Source organism: Hyla sarda, chromosome 13 (genome assembly GCF_029499605.1).
Source record: "Hyla sarda isolate aHylSar1 chromosome 13, aHylSar1.hap1, whole genome shotgun sequence".
NCBI classification, from domain to species: domain Eukaryota; kingdom Metazoa; phylum Chordata; class Amphibia; order Anura; family Hylidae; genus Hyla; species Hyla sarda.
The window spans coordinates 49,028,852-49,048,942 of record NC_079201.1 but is presented as its reverse complement, the minus strand read 5'-3'; the positions used below and the strand labels follow the sequence as shown (position 1 = coordinate 49,048,942).

The following is a 20,091-nucleotide window of genomic DNA, read 5'->3' as shown; positions in this document are numbered from 1 at the left end:
TCCTGAAGGATTGTCCTATCCGTCCTCCCCGCCTGGAAAGACGCACGCAGACTCCGCAAAAAAGTGAGACAGTCCTTGATGTCAACTCTGCTTCTCCACGTCTTACTGTGCCTGTGCGGATATCTGCATCTACCTTCTCCTTCTCTACTATGGCCTTCTTGGATTCCGGATCTGCAGGAAACTTTATTTTGGCCTCTCTCATCAACAGGTTCAACATCCCGGTAACCAGTCTCGCCAGGCCCCTCTACATCAATTGTGTTAACAATGAAAGATTGGACTGTACCATACGTTACCGCACGGAGCCCCTTCTAATGTGCATCGGACCTCATCAAGAAAAAATTGAGTTCTTGGTCCTCCCCAATTGCACTTCCGAAATTCTCCTTGGACTACCGTGGCTCCAACGCCATTCCCCAACCCTGAATTGGTCCACGGGGGAGATCAAGAGCTGGGGTATCTCTTGTTTCAAGGACTGCCTTAAACCGGTTCCCAGTACTCCCTGCCGTGACCCTGTGGTTCCCCCTGTAACCGGTCTCCCTAAGGCCTATATGGACTTTGCTGATGTGTTTTGCAAAAAACAAGCTGAGACTCTACCTCCTCACAGGCCTTATGACTGTCCTATTGACCTCCTCCCGGGCACTACTCCACCCCGGGGCAGAATTTATCCTCTGTCCGCCCCAGAGACTCTTGCTATGTCTGAGTACATCCAGGAAAATTTAAAAAAGGGGTTTATCCGCAAATCCTCCTCTCCTGCCGGAGCTGGATTTTTCTTTGTGTCCAAAAAAGATGGCTCCCTACGTCCTTGCATTGACTACCGCGGTCTTAATAAAATCACGGTAAAGAACCGCTACCCTCTTCCTCTTATCTCTGAACTCTTTGATCGCCTCCAAGGTGCCCACATCTTTACCAAACTGGACTTAAGAGGTGCTTATAATCTCATCCGCATCAGGGAGGGGGATGAATGGAAAACGGCATTTAACACTAGAGATGGACACTTTGAGTATCTGGTCATGCCCTTTGGCCTGTGCAACGCCCCTGCCGTCTTCCAAGACTTTGTTAATGAAATTTTTCGTGATCTCTTATATTCCTGTGTTGTTGTGTATCTGGACGATATTCTGATTTTTTCTGCCAACCTTGAAGAGCACCGCCAGCATGTCCGCATGGTTCTTCAGAGACTTCATGACAATCAACTTTATGCCAAAATGGAGAAATGTCTGTTTGAATGTCAATCTCTTCCTTTCCTAGGATACTTGGTCTCTGGCCAGGGACTACAAATGGATCCAGACAAACTCTCTGCCGTCTTAGATTGGCCACGCCCCTCCGGACTCCGTGCTATCCAACGTTTTTTGGGGTTCGCCAATTATCACAGACAATTTATTCCACATTTTTCCACCATTGTGGCTCCTATCGTGGCTTTAACCAAGAAGAATGCCAATCCTAAGTCCTGGCCTCCTCAAGCGGAAGACGCCTTTAAACGGCTCAAGTCGGCCTTTTCTTCTGCTCCCGTGCTCTCCAGACCGGACCCATCTAAACCCTTCCTATTGGAGGTTGATGCCTCCTCAGTAGGAGCTGGAGCGGTTCTTCTACAAAAAAATTCTTCCGGGCATGCTGTTACCTGTGGTTTTTTTTCTAGGACCTTCTCTCCGGCGGAGAGGAACTACTCCATCAGGGATCGAGAGCTACTGGCCATTAAATTAGCACTTGAAGAATGGAGGCATCTGCTGGAGGGATCTAAATTTCCAGTTATTATTTACACCGATCACAAGAATCTCTCCTATCTCCAGTCTGCCCAACGGCTGAATCCTCGCCAGGCCAGGTGGTCTCTGTTCTTTGCCCGGTTTAATTTTGAAATTCACTTTCGCCCTGCCGATAAGAACATCAGGGCCGATGCTCTCTCTCGTTCCTCAGATGCCTCAGAAGTAGAGCTCTCTCCGCAACACATCATTCCTCCTGACTGCCTGATCTCCACTTCTCCAGCCTCCATCAGGCAAACTCCTCCAGGGAAGACCTTCGTCTCTCCACGCCAACGCCTCGGAATCCTCAAATGGGGTCACTCCTCCCATCTCGCAGGCCATGCGGGCATCAAGAAATCCGTGCAACTCATCTCTCGTTTCTATTGGTGGCCGACTCTGGAGACGGATGTTGTTGATTTTGTGCGGGCCTGCACTGTCTGTGCCCGGAACAAGACTCCTCGCCAGAAGCCTGCTGGTCTCCTTCACCCTCTGCCTGTCCCCGAACAGCCTTGGTTTCTGATTGGTATGGACTTTATTACTGACTTACCCCCATCCCGTGGCAACACTGTTGTTTGGGTGGTCGTTGATCGATTTTCCAAGATGGCACATTTTATTCCTCTTCCTGGTCTTCCTTCAGCGCCTCAGTTGGCAAAACAATTTTTTGTACACATTTTTCGTCTTCACGGGTTGCCCACGCAGATCGTCTCGGATAGAGGCGTCCAATTCGTGTCAAAATTCTGGAGGGCTCTCTGTAAACAACTCAAGATTAAATTAAACTTTTCTTCTGCTTATCATCCTCAATCCAATGGGCAAGTAGAAAGAATTAACCAGGTCCTGGGTGATTATTTACGGCATTTTGTTTCCTCCCGCCAGGATGACTGGGCAGATCTTCTACCATGGGCCGAATTCTCGTATAACTTCAGAGTCTCTGAATCTTCTTCCAAATCCCCATTTTTCGTGGTGTACGGCCGTCACCCTCTTCCCCCCCTCCCTACTCCCTTGCCCTCTGGCTTGCCCGCTGTGGATGAAATAACTCGTGATCTTTCCACCATATGGAAAGAGACCCAAAATTCTCTCTTACAGGCTTCATCACGCATGAAGAAGTTTGCTGATAAGAAAAGAAGAGCTCCCCCCATTTTTTCTCCCGGAGACAAGGTATGGCTCTCCGCTAAATATGTCCGCTTCCGTGTTCCCAGCTACAAATTGGGACCACGCTATCTTGGTCCTTTCAAAGTTTTGTGCCAGATTAATCCTGTCTCTTACAAACTTCTTCTTCCTCCTTCTCTTCGTATTCCTAATGCCTTTCATGTCTCTCTTCTTAAACCACTCATCCTCAACTGTTTCTCTCCTAAACTTATTTCTCCCACTCCTGTCTCCGGTTCTTCGGACGTCTTTCCTGTAAAGGAGATACTGGCCTCCAAAAAGGTCAGAGGGAAAACCTTTTTTCTGGTTGACTGGGAGGGCTGTGGTCCTGAAGAGAGATCCTGGGAACCTGAGGACAATATCCTAGATAAAAGTCTGGTCCTCAGGTTCTCAGGCTCAAAGAAGAGGGGGAGACCCAAGGGGGGGGGTACTGTTACGCCGAGCGCTCCGGGTCCCCGCTCCTCCCCGGAGCGCTCGCTACACTCTCGTTACTGCAGCGCCCCGGTCAGATCCACTGACCGGGTGCGCTGCGATACTGCCTCCAGCCGGGATGCGATTCGCGATGCGGGTGGCGCCCGCTCGCGATGCGCACCCCGGCTCCCGTACCTGACTCGCTCTCCGTCGGTCCTGTCCCGGCGCGCGGCCCCGCTCCCTAGGGCACGCGCGCGCCGGGTCTCTGCGATTTAAAGGGCCACTGCGCCGCTGATTGGCGCAGTGGTTCTAATTAGTGTGTTCACCTGTGCACTCCATATATATACCTCACTTCCCCTGCACTCCCTCGCCGGATCTTGTTGCCCTTGTGCCTAGTGAAAGCGTTCCCTTGTGTGTTCCTAGCCTGTGTTCCAGACCTCCTGCCGTTGCCCCTGACTACGATCCTTGCTGCCTGCCCCGACCTTCTGCTACGTCCGACCTTGCTTCTGTCTACTCCCTTGTACCGCGCCTATCTTCAGCAGTCAGAGAGGTTGAGCCGTTGCTAGTGGATACGACCTGGTCACTACCGCCGCAGCAAGACCATCCCGCTTTGCGGCGGGCTCTGGTGAATACCAGTAGTGACTTAGAACCGATCCACTAGCACGGTCCACGCCAATCCCTCTCTGGCACAGAGGATCCACCTCCTGCCAGCCGGCATCGTGACAGGTATTAAGGTTCACATTACCCCTTGTTACGTTCTTCGAGGGGTCTAGTTTCCAAAATAGTATGCCATGTGTTTTTTTTTTTTTTTTGCTGTTCTGGCACCATAGGGGCTTCCTAAATGCGGCATGCTCCCAGAGCAAAATTTGCTTTCAAAAAGCCAAATGTGACTCCTTCTCTTCTGAGACCTGTAGTGCGCCAGCAGAGCACTTTTCACCCCATATGGGTGTTTTCTGAATCGAGAGAAATTGGGCTTCAAATTTTGGGGGGTATTTTCTGCTATTACCCTTTTTAAAAATGTTACACTTTTGGGAAACCAAGCATTTTAGGGAATTTTTTTTTTTTTTTTACATCTGCAAAAGTCGTGAATCACCTGTGGGGTATTAAGGTTCACTTTACCCCTTTTTATGTTCCCCAAGGGGTCTAGTTTCCAAAATGGTATGCCATGTGGGTTTTTTTTGCTGTTCTGGCACCATAGGAGCTTCCTAAAGGTGACATGCCCCCCCAAAACCATTTGTCGCTCCTTCCCTTCTGAGCCCTCTACTGCGCCCGCCGAACAATTAACATAGACATATGAGGTATGTGCTTACTCGAGAGAAATTGGGTTTCAAATACAAGTAAAAATTTTCTCCTTTTTAGCCCTTGCAAAAATTCTAAAATTGGTTCTACAAGAACATGCGAGTGTAAAAAATGAAGATTGTGAATTTTCTCCTTCACTTTGCTGCTATTCCTGTGAAACACCTAAAGGGTTAAAACGCTGACTGAATGTCATTTTTAATACTTTGGGCGATGCAGTTTTTATAATGGGGTAATTTATGGGGTATTTCTAATATGAAGACCCTTTAAATCCACTTCAAACCTGAACTGGTCCCTGAAAAAAAAGCGAGTTTAAAAATTTTGAGAAAAATTGGAAAATTGCTGCTGAACTTTGAAGCCCTCTGGTGTCTTCCAAAAGTAAAAACTCGTCAATTTTATGATGCAAACATAAAGTGGACATATTGTATATGTGAATAGAAAAAATTATTTGGAATATCCATTTACCTTACAAGCAGAGAGCTTCAAAGTTGAAAAATGCTAAATTTTCAAATTTTTCATCAAATTTTGGAATTTTTCACCAAGAAAGGATGCAAGTTACCACAAAATTTTACCACTATGTTAAAGTAGAATATGTCACGAAAAAACTAACTCGGAATCAGAATGATAACTAAAAGCATTCCAGAGTTATTAATGTTTAAAGTGACAGTGGTCAGAATTGCAAAAAATGGCCTTAAGGTGAAAAACGGCTCAGTCCTTAAGGGGTTAAATCAAATCACAGAGATTTCCCCGATCCACAGGATAGAATTCATAGACTACCACTATTAATAGACCAGCAGTAAGAATGGATAATGGCTTTATTAAAATGTAACACATTTTATTTCCTATGGCTTAGCCTTCTTTAGGTCACAACAAGCTGATCACTGCTGGGACTGCCAACAGTCATGAGAAGAGAGGAAAACTGTTCCCTAAATAAATGTAGTGCACGGCATGTGTGTGGACAGGACTTTATTCCCTCTCTACGTGGATTTTGAATAGTTCAGCACTGGTCAGTTGTTTTGTGTTCTGAAGCCCTATAGAAAATGAATGCACTGGCTGCACCCCTGTGTAGCACTTTTCATTTTGGCAACAGTTTTCCTCTGTTCCCATGATTCCATGATTGGTGGTTGTTTCTAGTGGAAGATCTCCACCAATCAGCTTGTATCCATTATCCTGTAGATGGAGGATGGCTTTGTAAGTTGAAATAATTCTGTTTGTCTGCAGCCACCACTAGAGGGCGTTTACTACATTAAATGTAGACATTGAACTCAATAATAATGCAATATGCTACTGAACAAGTGGGACTGCAGGCAGCTAGAATTGGATCTTATATTTATCAGCTCATTGCCTTTACAGAGCAGTTGGAGCTCTGTATCAGAGAAAAGGAGCTCTGACCGCAATAAAGAGCAGTTCAGAAATAATTCAGCACAGAATATTGCTGCTAAAATGACACGATAGAAAAAAATGAAAGAAAAAAAGCCTATTCTTTATTGTCAGGCTTGTTTCTCCTCAGATAATCTCCATGTGCAGGGCTAGCTTTAATCCATAGAACCCAACCACTTCCAGCTGGATAAAAAAGGAGCATTACACAGTGTGATTAGAAGTGAAAATACTGAAGCTCTGCGCTTCCAATGATATTAATTCATCAATAGGAGCCGACATAATCAAGATCAATAGCCTCTTCTCCCCATCTAATGTAGAGGAAGAGATGGCAGACTCTGCACACATTCAGATCTAGTTCATTGAATGTATTCATCTGCACCCAGGGTACATATAGACGTCGTGCTGCACAGATCTGTCTAAATTTATCTCTTTCCACCCTGCTCCTCAAAATACAGTGCTGGCGTCAGCGGGGAAACAGGAGGAATGACATATGAATGTGAATTTATAGATGATAAGTACTGGATGTGCCTAGATCTCCCTTCCTCTTCACACCTTATGCTTCACAGCAGAGGTAACATATATTATTTATACCCACAAGGCCCTGATTTGTCTGCGAGCTGTAAATGTATACATGAAGTGGGCAAAAAAGATAAAATCACATTAACAACCGATTACCGGAACGTTCAGATGTGACGAATACATTGCGCACTTTATGCCCCAGAAATGAAAACCGCAATCCAGCAGGAACAAAAAAGAGATAGCGAATATAAAATACATACCCAAGGTAGCTAGTGTTACCTAAAACCTCAATAGGCCTAAAATACTGGAAATGCAATTATTTATGTATATATACATATATAATACAGGTATGTAGAATGAAGGAATGAAATAATGAATTAAGGAATACATTGTTCAGTATGAATAATAAGAATTAAAAAAAAAAATAAAGAAAAATAATAAAATAAAAAAAGAAAGAAAAACAAAAGAAAAACAAAAAAAGAAAAGACAAATAAGAAAACTTTCACTATTATAATTTTTTTTTCTTATTATTCATACTGGACAATTTATTCTTTCATTCATTCTTTTATTCCTTCATTCTACATACCTTTTGAGGAACTGTTTTTTATTATGTATGTATATATACATATATAATAGCATTTCCAGCAATCCAGTAGGGTATAACTCCGAGTCAGGACTTATAGGCTGACATTTATCACTGTCTTTAGACTGTTTTTTGTGTCTACAAAAGGCGCAAAAAAAGGCACAAGCAGGGTTTATTTGTGCCTTTTTTGCTCCTTTTGGTTCACATATTTCTGCTGATTTTGAGTTGTAATCCACTGATTTTGGCAATGCACATGATATGGAAGGGTTTTATGAACTGTGCCCTTTTGTGAAAAGGCGCAAAAAAGGCACAAAGCCACTGAAAAGTCTGTAAAACTACACAAGCCCAGACTTAGCTTAGCTTTTTGGTGTATGTGAACCTGCCCAAAATTGTGCTCTGTGAACATTTAATAAATTTGGTGCTCCTACACATTACCAGCACACACAAAAAAGGTGTAAAAAAAATGCTTCATTTACACCTACAATGATAAATGCCGGCCATAATGTATACGCCCAACATGCCCGTAGACTGCCTATCCAAATGAATGCCAAAAGAATACACTGGTATGTATAACTTTTATTAAATTGGGGCCACACAGCGACAGGTGTATGCAACCCAAAATCGCTGTGTTTTACTGCAATGATTGCATTGCATCTGGGCTACAGGAACTAAATGGGGTCACCTTACGACCCACAAATGGCCTCAATTGCATCCTGATCTTTGCAGCTATTTTTTTTTTGTCCCTGACCAATATTGCCCTGTAGCCCCAGCCTTAGTCACCTATGCCAATATATTCCACATTAAGGTGTATGCCAATACAATGGCAGTCAATGGTGGATGTATAGAACAGTATAGGCATTCTCTTATGTTCATGCATTTGGTGAGATACTTCGAATGCATGCCCCAAACCCAGTGTGAACATATGGGGGAATTCATCAAGAGTGATGTAGGTGAACGTCTTTTTATTATTAATTCACCTCATTAATTCATGTGGTTAAAACTGTGTACCTGCGCCGGATATATAACACGGTGCAGGGCAAGTGATAAATCTGGTGCTGATCAAATTTCTTACTTTCGTACACCACTTTGTATGGTGATTCCTCTGTGACTTTTTGTGCGACTTTTTATTCCGTGAGACAAAATGTGCGACTTTTTAAAAATGCTATTCACAGTCCGTTCTGTAAGCAAAGTCAGGGGTGGTGTAGATTTGCGCCTAAGTTAGCACAGTTGCCAAAAAAGATGCGACAAACTGAAAAGTCGCACATCATAAATTCCTTACCACTGCATGATGTCAACTGAAATCATGACTTGGTATGTTCTTTTTGAAAAACGTTGCAACGAAAAGTCTCAAAACAGCATCTGAGACAAACTGTGAGACAAATGTCCAGCACAAAACCAGGGTAAAACCAATGATAAATTCCTCCCCCCCCCCCATAGTCTTTTACGTAAAACTAGGCTGCAGTCTGACCTACGTAAAATATGGCTATGAAAACTGATTTTAGAACATATGATGTTCAGATGCTATGCATTTACACCTTTGTTCTATCATGGCCATTATAGGGTGTGAAATTGATGTTTGCTTCATAGAATTGAAACAATCAAACAATCAAATGTATTTTTTTGCCACAATTGTAACGTTGCTTAGGGTCAATGTAGCCCTTTAAAAGCAACCGCTTTAGGCTGCATGCACACCACGTTTTTTGTTATACAGTTCCCGTATACGGTTTCAAGTTAAAAACCGTACAGATCTGTATAGAAAACTGTATGCATTGACTTAACATTGTAAACTGTATGTCAAACACATCATCCGGTTTATTCCATTTTGAATCTCATACTGTTTTGTCCAGTTTTTTTACCCGTACCCAAAACTGTTGTCTACCACTGTTTTTGGTCCGGGTGAAAAACTGTATTAAACCGTATACGTTTTATTTATAACATGGGAGTCAATGGGAACCGTACAGAACTGTATGTGCGTACGGTTCCATCCGGTTTGCACCATACGGTTTTTAACTTTGCACAGTTTTTTTCTTGGAATTTCAATCAAACAAGTGAAACTTTATTCAAAATGGAGTAAAAAGTTAAACGTATACGTTTAAAAAAAAAAAAAAAACGGATGCAACCGGACATCATTTTTCAAACCGTATACGGTTTTCAACCGTGTATGGGTTAAAATTTGTACACACTTTTTGATACAGTTTAGTCAGGTTTTGTTGAGGAATCCGTTTTTCATTAAAAACCTGATTGCAAAAACGTGGTGTGCATGCACCCTTATCTAGATCAGTGTTTCCCAACCAGTGCGCCTCCAGCTGTTGCAAAACTACAACTCCGAGCATGCTGGGAGTTGTAGTTTTGTAACAGCTGGAGGCACATTGGCTGGAAAGCACTGATCCGGAGTCTTTTTTTCTTCCACTGTTGCTTCTAGAAATGATAGGACAGACCTTCTACAGGCATAGTAGGAGTTAAACCTTTCCTTTGCCCCATTATGTTGATTCCCCCCCCCCCCCCCCCTACATATTGTATGACAGAGAGATCTGCCCTAAGGCAGGCATATTAATTTATTGCACATATCTAGGTCTATAGAAAAGGGTTAGAATAGGGTTAAAATATCTTGCCTACACCAGTTCGATGGAGAACCTGCAGTACCAATTATTTGACAGCAGATGGTGCAGTAGTAGTAGTAGGTGGAATAGACCCGGCTAAAAACAATGCAGCCCCCACACTCAGCTGGCAGAGCGCATTGCATGGTCGGGTAAGAAGGTACAGACAGGTCTGAGGAGAAGATATTGGGTATGGAGCATCCTCTGCCACCCTGGAATAACCTGCCACCTAGTTACCTTGGCTGCTGAGTTCTACCAAGCAAAGGTGAGGAGTTACTATGTGTATTGGTCAGCTGTGCTAGATGTATGATGGATCACTTGATGCTTTGTATGCATGAAGACTGGGGAGCTCTTGCTCAGTTTGCTCTATGTGCATAGGGATTATGTAGTATTGTACTTAGAACTGTCTGTGAGGGATAACATGCTGATAGGCAGAGGTTAAATGCTCTGAAATGCATTGCATGAGGCGAAGGTGTTGGCATAAATTTGGGTATTACGGGGCTATGTGTGGTCTGCTGTAGATGGTAGATGTGCAATGTGCCATGTACTGGTATCAAGCACAGCAGTGAACTGTTTGGCAACACACCTTTTTTCCTGTGTATCGTAAAATCATTACATAGCATTGAATGTCTAATAGATACCGTATGACCCTTAAAGTGATGCCTATATAGGTGGTAAAGACGTGCTGCCAACACGGTGCCCATAGGTGAGAGCCATGTGTCATCCTGTAATCTGGATATATGACTCCATGGAGGGGAGATACATAACAGATAAATAGTGAGCACTGCAATGCTTACCATAGTTCTCTGGTCAACTGTTTCTATAGGTGCGGAATCCCGGCTTTTATTGTTTTGTATTTTCTATCTATGTTTCTATAAACGTGTGTGCTAAATAAAACAATGTTTTGTATCATTTTAGGATTTATCTACAAAGATGAGGTTTATTATGTTTGGAAAATATGTGTCAGGTATATAGTGTATATGTATATGTATACATCTAGTGCATATATAGGTATATGCACTAGATGTAATATAGTGTTATTTACTTAAAGGCGCAGATGGGAAAACTCGAACATTGTGGTATTATGCCACAGGGAATGGTTACAGTGGTACATTCTGTGTTACTTTTATATTACCAGCTGTTTTGGCTTCAAATTAGTGAAAAAAAGGGTATTTATTCACCCCAATGTGCAGCGCACATTGGGGTGAATAAATACCCTTTTTTTCACTAATTTGGAGTGCCTCCGCTTCTTTTTACTAGACTATCGATATCTATCTATATCTGTCAAGCAAAAACAGCTGGTAATATAAAAGTAACACATAATGTACCACTGCAACCATTCCTTGTGGCATAATACCACAATAAAGACCCTTTTTTCACTAATATGGAGTGCCACCTCTTTTTTTTTTTTTACTGTCTTTTACGGATCCTGGACCTGGACCCGGGCGGGTGGGCACTCGGGCATCAATAGATTGAGAATGCTGCTTTCCTTTTTTGTATATATAGATAGATAGATATTCTTTATAAAACTTAAACCTTATATACTGACATACTACTTGACTGCAAATGATATATATATATATATATATATATATATATATATATATATATATAGTAAGTGGCCCATATAGACCAGTAAACCAGATAATAAATAGATATGTCTGCCTGCTGATATCTGTACTCATTTGTAGCTTATGCGTGTCTGTAGAACACCACGAACCATGGACTCTTCTCCATCAGACAATTTGTCCCTATAAATTAAATGCAAAGCAAAACCCAGCACAAATCTTTGTTGTGTTTTGTATCCAACACTAAGGAGATTTTTGAAGAGACGGTACAGGACTGCTACTGATGTGACATATCTATAGATGAAGTGTTAATATTATGTAGAAACCAGTCTATCTTGGCTTACGCTGTTATTGTTCCTCTGTAGTCCTCTCTAGAGCCTGTGCTTCCACCTGACTGTACTAGAGGTTGAGGTGTTAGACTGCTCATCCACAGTACAATGACTTTACAAGTTTGGCTTTTGAGCTTCTCGACACATTATTGATCGGGTAAGAGCAGCCCCAAGAGTCCAGACCTAGATGTACCTGCAAGGTTATTGGGTAGTAGGGATTAACCTATATCTATTTTTTAGGGCTGATACCGATAATCTGCGACCTTTCAGGCCGATAGCCGATAACTTATACCGATACTCCGGTATAAGATATCGGCTATTTCCCCCCGGCCCCGCAGATCAAGGATTTAAAGAGGACGCTTTAAATCAATGAACTGCAGTGGCTTTTTTGCAGGGCCAGAGACCGCTGCCGCCCGCTTCTCTCCCCCTGCCTGTCCTGGGGTCCTCCCTAGTCCAACCACCACCGCTGCCCCATTGACTCCCTCATCCCCGGTTTTACATTTACCTGTTCCTGGGGCTTGGGTCCACGCTACTTCTGGCTCCGGCGGCGTCCTAAGCTGTCACTGTGCGCACTGACGGTGACGTTGCGTTGATGACGTCACTCGTCATTGCGCTGAGCAGCGCGCAGGACGCCGGAGGACGTCGCAGGAGCCAAAAGTAGCGTGGACCCCGGGAACAGGTAATTATAAAACCGGGGATGGGGGAGGCAATGGGGCAGCGGCGGCGGCAGTGGTCTCTGGCCGGAGAGGCGGGGCGGGGGGGCTTGGCATTATCGGTATATCGGCAAGGTAATTGCCAATACCGACAATGTCCAAAATCGTGAATATCGGCCAAACCGATAATCGGTCGATCCCTATTGAGTAGTATGGAATAGACTTGTTTGAGGAGCACAAGGTTAAAGGGGTACCCCACTGAAATTTTTTTTTTTAAATCAATTGGTGCCAGTAAATTAAACAAATTTGTAAATTACTTCTATTTAAAAATCTTAATCCTTCCAGTACTTATCAGCTGCTTTATGCTCCAGAGGAAGTTCATATCTTTTTGAATTTCCTTTCTGTCTAACCACAGTGCTCTCTGCTGACACCTCTGTCCATTTAAGGAACTGTCCAGAGTAGGAGTAAATCCTCATAGCAAACCTATCCTGCTCTGGACAGTTCCTGACCTGAACAGAGGTGTCAGCAAAGAACACTGTGGTCAGACTGGAAAGAAATTTAAATTAGAAAAGAACTTCCTCTGTAGTATACAGCAGCTGATAAGTACTGGAAGGATTAAGATTTTTTAATAGACGTAATTTACAAACTTGTTTAAATTGCTGGCACCAGTTGATTAAAAAAAATAGAGTTTTCCAACGGAGTACCCCTTTTAAAGGGGAACCCAGAAACAATAGAAGTTGCGCTGTTTTTGTAGTAGGGTCAAAGTGTGACGGATCCCATGACTGTAGCTTGAAGGCCACCTTCAGACATGACTACAGAGTTAATTTCACTCTATGGGAAAAGTTTGTAGTTTGTAAAAGAAACTAAAATCTGAGACACGTGGACATTTTGAGAACTAAAATGGAATTTAAGGCGTTAAAGCATACCTGTCATATCACAGAAACAAATAATGCTTCTATATGTTATTCAGTAGGTCATGCAGATTCTTTACATGGATTTTTATGTATCTAGCTAGTGTATTTAGCTCACAAACCCCTCTGTTCTGCTTATCACTTATTCTGACACTGCTCAGAAAGGAGCGCTACTGAGCCCGCCCTTACTCACCACACTGTGTTCACTTCCTCTCTGCAGTTCTGCGTCTTTTATCCAATCACTATAGGCTGTTCTGTAACCCCGTCCACTCTGTTTTCAGACAGGAGTCTGATAGGACAGACGTGAGCACAGAGGAGTGCTAGTCCCACCCTCACTTACTGGACCTGTCCCTGCCTGTGCTTCAGATGGGACAAAGATGATGCTGCAGCCGGACAGGATTGTGTTCGGGATGGTATGGGCGCCCCTGGGTGTTCTTTTTTTTTTTTTTTTATAAGTCATGCTTTCTATGAAAAGATACAAATGTTTAGGAAGTATATTAATGTTTTTCTAAGACGTACAATATATAAAACATTTTTGATTCTGACAGTGCCCATTTAAGTTGAGATCATGAAATGTCTAACATCCTGTATGTTGGGTATGGGAACCATAAGTTAAAATCCTCTAGATCAGTGGTCTCCAAACGGTGGACCAGGGCTAATGGGATGAGGGTATGGAGACTGAGGAGGAAAAGGATATGGCGGCTAAAAGGGGCGACGGCATGGAACAGTGTTTCCCAACCAGTTCGCCTCCAGCTGTTGCAAAACTACAACTCCCAGCAGGCTTAGGCAGACAAAGGCCTGCTGGGAGTTGTAGTTTTGTAACAGTTGGAGGAACACTGGTTAGGAAATATTGGCATGGAGGCTGAGGGCAAGGGAGGGTATGGAGGCTGAGGACACAGAGGCTATTGGAGGGGGCGTGGGGGTAAGGACATAGGGGGACATGTATCATTATTTGTGTATGGTAGAAGCAGTTTACCCCTTTTCCCGAATTCTAAATTATCTGCAGAAGCGCTAAATTTATCAAACAAGTGCAATGAGCTTCATAAATTGGGGGTAAATCTAGTAATCTCCTCAATCCACTCTTTGGAAAATAGAATCGATGATTTAGAGCATCTTGCTACGTTAAGTCCAAGATGGCTTATATTTGCGCAAAAAAAACAGCTCTTGCGGCAAAATTTTTGGTGTAAAGGAAAAGTACACAGTTAATAAATCCATGCGTACTATAGATGTCACTCCAAGGTACCCCGATTAGGCCACATCTGGAGGACATGCTCTACCAAAACGTGCGCAAAAAAATGTGCAAAAAAAAGGGCTTATGCAAAAATTTTGCACAAAAAAATACACACAAAACAGGGGTAAAATCTTTGATACATGTCCCCCATAGAGACTTTATAGTGTGCCCCCTACCTGTCCTCCACATCCTTTAAAGAGCAAACTTAAGGTGTAGTATGTACTCATCACCTGCAGTCTCAGCAATAAGCTCATGCCCACCCCCCTGTGGACTGCAGTGGTGGCCCCCAGATGGTGGAGGAGCCAGCCCAGCATAGGAGGAGAAGAATCTCTGAGCTCAGGTAAGTGCCTGGCAAGTTGTAAGGGCATCAGAGGGCAGGAGCATTAATAGGGCAGGTGCTAAAGCCCCTTTTGATGCTATGTGTGCTGTGGACATCTAGCTCTTGCAAAACTGTAACTCCCAGCATGCACAGACAGCCGATGGCTTCTGTCCTAGATACCGAGGAACAGGCAATTAGGTTTATTGTCTAGGTCAGGGGTTATATGTGTATACAGAGTAAATAGAATTGTATAAGAATAATGGCATCATTGTAAACATGTCATATTTCCTGTCTGTACAGAGTCACTGTAAGCCCATCATAGGGTTTCATTTTCTTAGATCACAAATTCAAATGCTAAGAAAGACCGTAATGAACAAGTCAAACTATGACTGTATAAGCAACCTTATACCCTGTTAAAGTAGAAACAATAAAGCACATAGTGCCATGAGATACTTCAACGTAATAATAGGTGCCTCGTCCCAAAGGTAACAGCTGCACAGGTGGCCGGGGATGCGTGAATGGATGAATAATGGCAGGAGTATCTTTGGATGAATAAGGGCACGAGTATCTTTGGATGAATAAGGGCACGAGTGTCTTTGGATGAATAAGGGCACGAGTATCTTTGGATGAATAAGGGCACGAGTATCTTTGGATGAATAAGGGCACGAGTATCTTTGGATGAATAAGGGCATGAGTATCTTTGGATGAATAAGGGCGTGAGTATATTTGGATGAATAAGGGCAGGAGTATCTTTGGATGAATAAGGGCATGAGTATCTTTGGATGAATAAGGGCACGAGTATCTTTGGATGAATAAGGGCACGAGTATCTTTGGATGAATAAGGGCATGAGTATCTTTGGATGAATAAGGGCATGAGTATCTTTGGATGAATAAGGGCGTGAGTATATTTGGATGAATAAGGGCAGGAGTATCTTTGGATGAATAAGGGCATGAGTATCTTTGGATGAATAAGGGCACGAGTATCTTTGCATGAATAAGGGCACGAGTATCTTTGGATGAATAAGGGCACGAGTATCTTTGGATGAATAAGGGCACGAGTATCTTTGGATGAATAAGGGCACGAGTATCTTTGGATGAATAAGGGCGTGAGTATCTTTGGATGAATAAGGGCGTGAGTATCTTTGGATGAATAAGGGCACGAGTATCTTTGGATGAATAAGGGCACGAGTATCTTTGGATGAATAAGGGCACGAGTATCTTTGGATGAATAAGGGCGTGAGTATCTTCGGATGAAAAAGGGCGTGAGTATCTTTGGATGAATAAGGGCGTGAGTATCTTTGGATGAATAAGGGCGTGAGTATCTTTGGATGAATAAGGGCAGGAGAATCTTTGGATGAATAAGGGCACGAGAATCTTTGGATGAATAAAGGCACGAGTATCTTAGGATGAATAAAGGCACGAGTATCTTTGGATGAATTGGCTGTTGCTCTGTTCTGTTTATTAGGATAGTATCCTTATAACTAATAGGTGAATAGTTCTTAGGCCAGAGCTACAATAATGAACTTGGTCTCATGGAGTTATGCTAATATAATATAATTATAACAGTAGGCAAAGCCACTGCACAAAGCCTCTCTCGTGCTCTCAGAGTCTCTTCAGTTCTGGATTATGCAGCTGTAGACACTTCATGTGCTTCATACAGGGCCTTTGTAAGGCATCGTATTCATTGTACACCGATATGGCATGTTTTCAAACACTTATAGTTTATGCTATGGAGAGTTAATGTACATCATCAACATACTGTATATTGTTATATTATAGTATTCAGCTAATGTTTAAAATAGGTATTATCATATGCCTATATAGAATAGAACATCATAATGTTAAAGAGGTATTCTGGCAAAGGGTCACATATTATTTCTATGCAGCAAATACATAAATAAATAAATAAATACATAATAAAGATATTTTTTATTGACAGACAGTAGGCAGTTGGTGTGATATTTAGTAAGGACAATTAATCTGTACGATGGTCATTCAGATGTACAAAAGAACACATTTTATGTTAGCAGCAAAGGGTGTGTGCGCTTTATGGCAGCTGAAATGAATGGGAGTAAACCAACAAGATGTGTTTATAGACTGCTACAGTGTCTAGGAATTTGGTCTCTCTTCTCGAGACCAAATATCTGTGTGTATATTGCTGCTTAAGCTAGGCCTCTTGCAATACCAATGCCCCTATAATTAACTCCACCCCCTAATGATAATGAGATGACTCTACTTATCTTAGTCTATACAGCAAAGCTGACAAATGAGTTACAGGAAACAGAATCAACCTGTTGTGACTACTGGACTACTGTAATTGTCAGTGTAAGAATTGGAATATGTAAATTGTTTATATGGATAGTCACATAAAAAATCTTAAGAAAATAAGCTTATAATAAAAAATAATAATGTCATTTTCCGATGGTTCACACTCTTTAAATAAAAGGCATCAAAATGAATTGTGGTACATATGTATTTTATTATTTATATATGTGTGTGTGTGTGTATATTATATATATATATATATATATATATATATATATATATATATATATATATGTTTTATTTTAAATGGGCACGATAATCAACTTTTTTTTTATATCTTGTAGTACTTATGTACTACAACATATCTCTAATATACTTCTTTTATTTATTTTGTGTCTAAATTTATTTATTTTTCACTTGAAATCAGCCTGCTGTGATGTCAATCAGACATGCGGGAGCGAGCGCTGTGAATGCATGGGCTGTGCACATTGGCTGCCAGGCCTCGCACGCAGGCTGTCCCCGCCTCCGGCTTGTACAGCTTGGAGGCAGCGCTGATGCTCCAGGACTGTACATGTCCTGTACGGGTAAGTGAGGTCTTATTTCACTTACCCGCACTTAGTTTCGGTCCCGGGTCTCGGCGATGTAGAATGGCACGGCAGGTGGGCGATGCTCCTATACTCCTCCTCCCTAGATAACACTACACTACTAAACAGGGAGGAGGAGACCCCGGAGCAGCCTGCAATGCTATTGGCCGCTCTTCTATGTGTGCTCCCGACGGGAGCACAGCATAGATGAGCTAGGGCCGGAAGGCTGCCCCCCCCAGCAGGCATCAGTGACGTTGTGCCGCCAGGTAGACAAAAAGATATTTATAAGGTGGCAAAAATATTTTTAAAGGCAGGGATGGGGATAGATGGGCAATAGGCAGGGACAGAAAAAAAAATGTACATGGTGGGAGCTACTCTTTTTAACCTTTTTAGTTACTATACATGCTAAAAGTCCGGGTTTTGGCAAATCCAGAACAATTCCTGTAGCAGGGCCACAAAACAAGTTGAGTTAAAGGGGTACTCCGCTGTAAACATCTTATCTCCTATGCAGAGGATAGAGGATAAGATGTTAGATCGCGGGGTCCCGCCGCTGGGGACCACCGTGATCTGTGGGCTGGCAGCGATGGTGTCCGGACCACGGAAGCATGCAGCTCATGTCACGCCACGCCCCCTCCATTCATGTATATGGGAGGGGACATGATGGCAACTACATAGCCATCACCCCTCTTCCCATAGACATGGAGAGGGTGTGGCGGCCCCCATCGGCAGTCATCGGGCACAGAGCGGAGTTTGCTCCATGCACCGAATGACAGGGGTGCCACAGCAGAGCTTTATAATTTGTCTGACAATTCAGGGAATTTGAATCTGTTCTGGAATCTGGATGTAACTACCAGGTGATATTATACAGCTAGGAGGTGTGTGTAAAGTATGTATACCACTCAATGTAAGTTGGGGGTTTGGGTCACACCCATCACCATCAAACCCATTACTTAATTATTAAAGTTAAAATTCACACCTATCGAACAATTCCCTGAATTGTCAGACAATCCACAAGCCCTAATCTTTCCATTTTGGGAACGGAAGGGCTTTTCAAGAAACTGTAAAGAGATGAGATCAAGGCACCCAAAACCATTTAATCATAATATAATCTCAATTTTTTGGGTGGGTTGGCTCTTTAACCCCTTAAGGACCCAGCCCATTTTCACCTTAGGACCCGAGCATTTTTGCATATCTGACCACTGTCAATTCAAGCATTAATAACTCTGGGATGCTTTTATTTAGAAATTTGATTCTGAGACAGTTTTTTTCGTGACATATTCTACTTAACATAGTGGTAAATTTTTGTCGATACTTGCATCATTTTTGGTGAAAAATTCCAAAATTTCAGGAAAAATTTTGCATTTTTCTAGCTTCGAACCCCTCTGCTTGTAAGGAATATAGCTATACCAAATAAATTAGATATTGATTCACATATACATTAAGACTACTTTATGTTTTCATCATAAAGTTGACATGTTTTTACTTTTGGAACACATCAGAGGGCTTCAAAGTTCAGCAGCAATTTTCCAATTTTTCACAAAATTTTCAATATCGGAATTTTTCAGGGATTAGTTCAGTTTTGCAGTGGATTTGTAGGGCCTTCATATTAGAAATACCCCATAAATGACCCCATTATGAAAACTGCATCCCCCAAGGTATTCAAAATGAAATTCGGTCAGTGTGTTAACCCTTTAGGTGTTTCACAGGAATAGCAGTAAAATCAAGGAGAAAATTCAAAATCTTTGTTTTTTACACTCGAATGTTCTTGTAGACACAGTTTTTGAATTTATACAAGGGGTAAAAGGAGAAAAAGCCCACCAACATTTGTAACCCAATTTCTCTTGAGTAAGGAAATACCTCATATGTGAATGTAAAGTGTTCGGCGGGCGCAGTAGAGGGCTCAGAAGGGAAGGGGCAAAACTTGGATTTTGGAGAGGGAATTTTGCTGAAATAGTTTTTGGGAGCATGTCACATTTAGGAAGCCCCTATGGTGCCATAACAGCAAATAAAAACCCACATGGCCAACTATTTTGGAAACGACACCCCTCAAGGCACGTAACAAGGTGTCCAGTGACCCTTAACACCCCACAGGTGTTTGACAACTTTTCGTTAAAGTCGGATGTGTAAATGAATTTCACTAAAATGTAGTTTATTCCCCCAAATTTACAATTTTTACAAGAGGTAATAGGAGAAAATGCCCACCAAAATTTGTAACCCCATTTCTTCTGAGTATGGAAATACCCCATATGTGGACGTTGAGTGCTCTGCTGGTGCACTACAATGCTCAGAAGAAGCAGTCAGATTTGGCTTTTGGAGAGAGAATTTTGCTGAAATGGTTTTTGGGGGGCATGTCGCATTTAGGAAGCCGCTATGGTGCCTTAACAGCAAAAAACACCCCACATGGCACACTTTGTTGAACACTATATCCCTCAAGGGAAGTAACAAGGGGTACAGTGAGCCTTTACACCCCACAAGTGTTTGATGACTTTTCGATAAAGTCGGATGTGTAAATGAAATTTTTTTTCTCATTAAAATGCAACCCCCCCCCCAATTTTACATTTTTACAAGTAGT

At 42.4% G+C, this 20,091-nt stretch overlaps 1 protein-coding gene across 2 annotated transcripts in view; it reads left to right on the top strand.

Moving 5' to 3' along the window:
• Positions 1-9,775: 9,775 nt before the first annotated feature.
• The window catches only part of MGAT5B (alpha-1,6-mannosylglycoprotein 6-beta-N-acetylglucosaminyltransferase B), a 142,530-nt gene continuing 132,214 nt past the window's right edge, over positions 9,776-20,091 (top strand). For both annotated transcript variants that reach the window (XM_056550472.1, XM_056550471.1), the window contains exon 1: positions 9,776-9,924. The gene's annotated coding sequence lies outside the window, so the exon portion shown is untranslated. The remainder of the gene's footprint in view (positions 9,925-20,091) is intronic.